General features: G+C 30.9%; 1 long non-coding RNA gene across 1 annotated transcript; it reads right to left on the reverse strand.

Moving 5' to 3' along the window:
• Positions 1-282: 282 nt before the first annotated feature.
• Positions 283-5,114, reverse strand: LOC143082651 (uncharacterized). The gene is made up of 3 exons (XR_012980428.1): positions 5,052-5,114; positions 3,405-3,502; positions 283-2,872 (listed from the first exon to the last, which is right to left on the reverse strand). It is a non-coding gene; the product is annotated as an uncharacterized LOC143082651 (long non-coding RNA).
• Between the last annotated feature and the right edge of the window lie 886 nt (positions 5,115-6,000).

Genomic DNA, 6,000 nt, shown 5'->3' on the forward strand with positions numbered 1-6,000 from the left:
TTAGCTTCAAGTCCAAAATGGCTGATTTTGATCATCTTTAAGAGCCAAAATACTCCAAGACCCGTTTATTATTGTAAAACAACATATCTACTTGCCAAGTATAACTATATATACTCAATCAAAAAAAATATTAAGCTCGGCAAATAATGTTGGTGTCTAGTATATGCCACAACAAAATGGGGTAGCCTGCATATTCAAATTTTCTCAATTTTGCCGTCTAATTTTTAAAATCTGACATATTATAAGATCTGGATTTATAAATAAGTATAACAACAAAAGGAAAAAATTAATTAATGTTTCATTTAATACATTAAGAAAAAAATCATATACAAATACAAATTATTCATTACAAATCTAGAGGCTCCCAGGAGCCGAAATAGCTTGAATTGACAAATTGTGCACCTCAAAACGATAAAAAACACATAATTCATTAGCAATAAATTTAAAACAATTCAGAATAAGTTCAGACTGTAAAAATAAGTTTTTCTGACCACTTTTGCAATATTTTCTTATATCATATTGATATAGCTGTCAGATATTAGCACAAAACTCTGAAAATTTGTAAAGGAGAAGGTCCGGTAAGGACTCATTTTGGCCTCAAATTTCAGTTTCATCTGACGAAAGATTTTGACCACTTTTTAAACACTTAAGTGTCTATTTCACTTGATTCAATTAGTAAATGTGAAAGATTTTAACTGATTTAGTCATTTAAGACAATCAGATTCATGCTCAAATATGCAAAATCTCTCAAATATGCCAAAAAACGTCACTTTTTAGATGGTTTTTGTCAAAAATGAAAGTGGTCGCATCTGTGTTCATCCACAACCTTTATATATGTTATGTATTATCATAAAATACAACTTTCATTTCAATATTAAGAATGAACACGAATGTGGCCACTTTCGTTTAACACGGAAACCGTCTAAAATTTAACTAAAATGATAGAATATTGAAGATTTCAGTAATTTAGCATGACTTAATGGTGCTACAACCCGATATATGTCAATTGTATTGTCAAAAACAGCCCATTTTTATGTAGCAGAAGCATTCAACTGTCCAATAAATAACTTAAAGTTTACATTTTAAAAATTTTGTAAAACTGTTATATTTTGGGGCCAAAAAGGGGTCTTACCGGACCTACTCCTTTACACACTTCAAGGACAATAGCTCATAGATGTTACGTCCCAATTTTACAGAAAAATTTTGGGTAGTAAAAGATCTTGACATTTTGATAGTTTTACAATATATATATATGCTGCAGTGCAGGCGATTTGGTGTCACGATATCACAGTAGCATTGGTTCGAATCCCGGCGAGGGAAGAACCAAAAATTTGCGAAAGCAAATTTACAGATATAACATTGTTGGGTTGATGTTAAGACGAGTTGTATATATAAATATATATATATATACATATATGTATGATACTTCTTCTAAAGTTTTTAAAATAATGGTTTAAAAGAGAAAACTGTAAACAGTTGCAATATAGAGATGATTTTAACAGACACTAAGAGATGGCCTTTTTTATGGCCCTTTGAGCCTAGTATGCTAACAAGGTAATATTTGCCAGGTACCTATATATCTACGTTGCTGCAATGTGGTCAATAAAAACATGAAAATCATAAATGCATCTACTGTAATGTAGACAATACAAAAATGATAATCATAAATGTATCTTAAACTAGATGTGTGAAAGCAACACGAAAGGCTACGTCTCAAAAATTTGAAAATCTGCAATTTCAATAACACATGTGGATACAAACATGATGGTTGTCTCACATATAAAAAAATCAGCTCTAAATCTGGAGGCATATACAAAAATGTCCATATAAATGTGAATTTTGAACAATTTTCAAAGTTTAAAACCCTTAATTCTGGAAAAAAATTACACAGCAGAACGAAACTTAAACTTGATATGTAACTCATCATGGTTAGCTCACATACCAAAAATCAGCCCAATATCTGAAAGCATTTTAATAGAAGAAAGGTCCATATAACTTTGATTTTCCAAAATTTTTCAAAGTCCAAAGCCCGAAATTACAGCAAATATTAGGGTAGCATGACGAAACTTTAACTTGATCTGTAACTCACATACCAAAAATCAGCCCAATATCTGAAAGCTTTTAGGAAAAAAGTGCATATAACTGTGCTTTTCAACAATTTATCAAAGTCCATAGCGGGTAATTTCAACAGAAATTAGGGGAGTGGAACAAAACTTATACTTGATCTGTAACTCATCATAGTCAACTTACATACCAAAAATCAGGCCAATATCTATGGCGTTTAGAAAAAAACACTGTATAATGGTTTGTTTCGGAATGACTGAATTATGGAATTACGGAAAATCGGTATTTTAGTACAAGGGTAAAACTTAAGGCACCGACTACTTTGTTACTGGCCATAAAAATCCCATAACTAGACGAAAAACAAATTACTTCAGTTTATATTTACTAGTGCCAAATTTTCAAAGAATTTTGAATGAAATTGAATAGCTGTTTAGATTACTGTCATGACTGTACCTCTACATGACATCCTGAGAAATAACAAAATTAAAACAAGTCATATGAATCTTCAAATTTCAATAAAGTTAAATGTTTTTTTGATACTTGAACAGCAAGGTTTTACTATAAAAACAACTATAAAAACAAGTGTACATTAACTTTCTTTAAAAGAAAATCCATAACATAAAAATCTTCATTAATGATGAACTGTTATTTTTTGAAACATCATCCCATGGAAGATGTAAGTAGTGTTTTAAAGATGCAAAGTTTCTGTTACTTGTTTGGTTGGTTGAAATTGTTTCTGTCAGAAGCATTATCAGTCTTCCAATCTGATGTTGACTGCTGTAAAGTTCAGTTAGTTGTGAGTCTAGATCTGAAAATCACAAAACATACATGTACATATAGATCAGGCTGTTAGCTTTCATATTTTTTCATTTTCCAATTTTTTGGCCTTTTATGGCTGAATAGATATGCAGTATTGGTCTTGTGCATTGTTGAAGGCCATATGAAGACTTATAGCTTACATATAAGTTGTATGTCATTTATTCTAATTGGCAATCATACCACTTTTTTTCATATTTTTCATTTACATGTTTACCACTGACAGGAAATAAAGATGACGACTTTTTTTTTTGCCATCCTTAGTGGCCATCTTGAAAATGTAATAGTTGTTGAATGCAAAACATAGGACCGCCCTATATATGTACGAATGTACTACATGTATTCCTACTACAAATTGAATTAGTATAAAAGTGATTTTTCAATGGGAAAACCAAGTTAACAAAGACATGTTCAATAAAACTGATGTATAATTATTATAAAGGTGATGACGTATATACTTTGTATGTCATTATAACCATATTTTCCAAACAGTTAAATTAATATATAGGTTAATAATATCTTACCAGTATCTTGTTCTTTACATGTATTTAGTTTGACCTGGCTATTGTCACATTCACAAAAATCATCAGCGTTGCCTGCATCTATTATCATGATAATAGTCCTACAAATGAAAAGTGTTAAACTATAAAATAATTCTTCAATTTTGTATCACAGGAATTGTAGGGTAGTGTAGCACCACTGTGCATGTTTTTTTTTTGTTTCTTTTAAAAAGGGCTCTATAAATATAATTCATACATTTATACATACATGTACATCAATGTACATGTAAGGTCCCAAAATTGAACTTTATAAAAGTTTGCAATGCTTTTGATATTTTAGTCGCCATGGCCTACATTCATTGACATTGTATAATAGATCATTAAACAAGATTATTCTTTAGATAAAGTTATCTAGTGTTTCATGTACAGAATGTTGTATGTAAAACATGTTTTGGAATGAGGCTTAACCACCAGGTAGAAGCTTTTTTAATAAACAAAGACCTGAACATGTACAACTTCCATTAAAAACTTAAAATTAAACTTAGGGTAAGAGAATAAAAACATATTGTCCTGCTTAATGTTGAACATGTTGAAATAAATTTTGATTACTATCATGCTTATCATGCTTATGGTCTATAAATTGTTTTTTTAAGCAAAAAATTAATATACATGTACATGATGTATATTGTACCCTGGTTAATAGCTTAACAATTTAAATTCTGTCCTTAGCTGACAAGGATATTTTGACCATTCTAATCCTCCCCCTTTCTTTTTGGTAATTAAATGGTCCCAAGACTCACGCCATATATACATTTAATATATAACTGTTGCATGGGTTTATTAATGCGATTTTATAATTCAAGACTGAAATGTGATTTAAATTTTGAGATATTCAGAAATATCCTGTTTGATTCATATAAAAAATACTCAAAATGTGAGTTTTAATTAAATTGCAATTAAAAAAAAAATGTTTTACATGATTACCCTTTCACATTCTAGCTATAATAAAAACATTACAATAATTTCTCAATTTACAGTATATTATTTGTTTGCACTTGGCTATCTGGCTATGGGAAATAGATAAGATGTCCTAGAACAGGTCAGGTGTAAAAGAATATTCACATGCCCTTTCAACTCCCTCCGTTCTTTTTTCATCTGGCTATTGTATCAAATTTTGGTCCCCTAATTTCAGATTGACTTTATAGTGGGTCTCATTAGGGGGCTAGGATGAAATTTGAAAAAAATAGGCAGGACAGGAGTTTTGAGTAAAAAAAAAAGGCAGGATGAGACACTTGCAAAAAAATAAGTCAGGACGACAATTTAGGTAAAAAAAATCAAGATAAACTAAAAAAAAAGAAGGCAGGACCAAACAGAGTGAAAAATAAAAAGGCAGCACAGAAATTACAGCTAAAAAAAATGCAGGACAAAAATTTTCATCCTAGCTTCCCCCCCCCCATAAAAATCAAATGGAAGCTCCCTTAGGTTCATAGTATAAGCGGGATACTGGAATCTAACAAAACAATAAGCGGTGTTCCGGGATCAGAACCCCACCCCTCCAATGAGATCCCCTTAAACGGCCTTTATACATGTATAAAGAACTAATAAAAATTGATTGTTAAGAAGTTGTACTACTACTTATGAAAATTGATTGTTAAGAGTTGTACAATGTACCTGATCCTAGTGGAATGACTCGTCCTGTATACACCCTGTCAGGAAATGATGAAGATCCTTGGTCAGATTGTAAACATGATAGATATCGATATGTGAAGAAGAGTTAAATACTTCTCCTTGGCGTTTTGTTTAGCGCGCACTGAACTAACCATAAAAAGTAAAATCTTAAAAAATACTGAACTCCGAGGAAAATTCAAAATGGAAAATCCCTAATCAAAATTAATGGCAAATCAAGTGATAAACCACATCAAACGACTGGACAACAACTGTCATATTCCTGACTTGGTACAGGCATTTTCAAATGTAGAAAATTGTTGATTGAACCTGGTTTTATAGCGCAAAACCTCTCACTTTCATTACAGTCGCATCAAATTCCATTATATTTACAACGATGCATAAACAAAAAAACGGTAACATTGTCAAAATATGGGTACAGCAGTCATCGCTGTGTCACAATCTCAAAACAAATATTTAACAAACAATCACAAAAAGATTTTTAAAAATTTAGTAACCACATTTTACGTTATTGTTTGAAGTGAAACATTTTCATTCTAATGTTTAAATTAGGGATGTCAAAAGATCTGAAATTAAATACTCGTTCATGATACTCGCGAGTACTCGAGTACTCGGATGAATCTTAAACGTATATTGAAAAGTTTGATTTTAGGTGGAATGTGGTGTTTTTGTTTCAATATTAAATAAATAAAGAAATAAATACAATAATTTTGTATTGTATATATAGGGATGGCAACGAGTACTCAAGTTCTCGGTTCTCGCTCGGAAGGCTGAGTGCTCGAGTACAATTTTAGTACTCGGATGCTCGTTTGTCTGTTATAAATCTTAAGATATTTCTTCCTCATATTTCTGCTCACTTTAGTTCCGATGAAATATCCCCTTTGTAATACTATTTTAAATTCATTAACAATGTAAATACGTTTTTCTGAGACTT

Source organism: Mytilus galloprovincialis, chromosome 7 (assembly GCF_965363235.1).
Source record: "Mytilus galloprovincialis chromosome 7, xbMytGall1.hap1.1, whole genome shotgun sequence".
NCBI lineage: Eukaryota > Metazoa > Mollusca > Bivalvia > Mytilida > Mytilidae > Mytilus > Mytilus galloprovincialis.